Source organism: Tenrec ecaudatus, chromosome 2 (genome assembly GCF_050624435.1).
Source record: "Tenrec ecaudatus isolate mTenEca1 chromosome 2, mTenEca1.hap1, whole genome shotgun sequence".
Taxonomy (NCBI): domain Eukaryota; kingdom Metazoa; phylum Chordata; class Mammalia; order Afrosoricida; family Tenrecidae; genus Tenrec; species Tenrec ecaudatus.
In genome coordinates, this window is record NC_134531.1 from 278,116,974 (window position 1) to 278,117,999 (window position 1,026).

Genomic DNA, 1,026 nt, shown 5'->3' on the forward strand with positions numbered 1-1,026 from the left:
TTTTAATATATTATAATGCCAACAAAAGAACTGTGCAGTGGTTTCTCGTGGTTATTAGCTTTCCCTACCTGCACTCACTGAAATGGATATTTGAGTTCATATTATATATGAGGTCCTATGCTGCCACAGAAGTGGCTAAGATATGGCCTTAATCTTCCAGGAATTATCAAGGCCATGTGTTGTATTGGAATCACCTTGGAAATGTATTTTTTAAATTTTGTCTTTCCGCCCACAGACTTAAGTGAGATGGGGCCTAGATACCAATATATCCTAAAGATTCACAGGTAATTATAATGACCTATTAAATCCATGGTACATGGGACCCTGGTGGTATAATGGTTACAAGTTGGGATGTGATCCTAATGGTAGCCAGTTCCAAACCACCAGCAGCTTCTCAGCAGAAAGACTGGCCTTTCAACTCCTGTAAACCCACAGGGGTTTGCTCTGAGTCAGCATCGACTCGATGGCAGTGAGTTGAGTTATATATAGTAAGGGACATATCACACACATAGGTTTGGAAATACTAGATAAGAATGGCACACACACATGCATGTGCATGCAGGCACAAATGCATGAGGTTTTAGAGAACAGGGATATCCATTAGCATTATCACAAAAGCTGTTTGATACCTACCTGGCAGGGGCGATGCCACGATCATGAAGGTGGCTTTCCCAGGACAAGGCTTATCCATTGCATTCCAGATGTGCTGACCCCTGCTATGTCCCCAAATATGAGAAACTCCGCTGCATAACTTCTGGAGTGGGGGACTGCGTTTGCGCTCTCCCCTAATGAAAAAGATTTTTAAAAAGACGAAAAGAAAAGATGTTTGAGCTTAATTAATGATAAAGTTTTCAAGAACAAAACCTGAAATTAACAGAGAAGATATCTCTAGTAAAGGGACACATATCTGGAGGCAGGCAAACACAAAAGCATATGCTCCAAAAATCTCCCTGAACACTAGGCCGGAAATTGACCTGGCAAACAATTCTGTGAGAAATTATTGAGAAATAGGATGAAACCAGCAGT

The 1,026-nt window shown here is 41.1% G+C and overlaps 1 non-coding gene across 1 annotated transcript; it reads left to right on the forward strand.

The window, feature by feature from the left end:
• The first annotated feature begins 625 nt into the window (after nt 1–625).
• Nucleotides 626–788, forward strand: LOC142441767 (U1 spliceosomal RNA). The gene has a single exon (XR_012783112.1). It is a non-coding gene; the product is annotated as a U1 spliceosomal RNA (small nuclear RNA).
• The last annotated feature ends 238 nt before the right edge of the window (nt 789–1,026 follow it).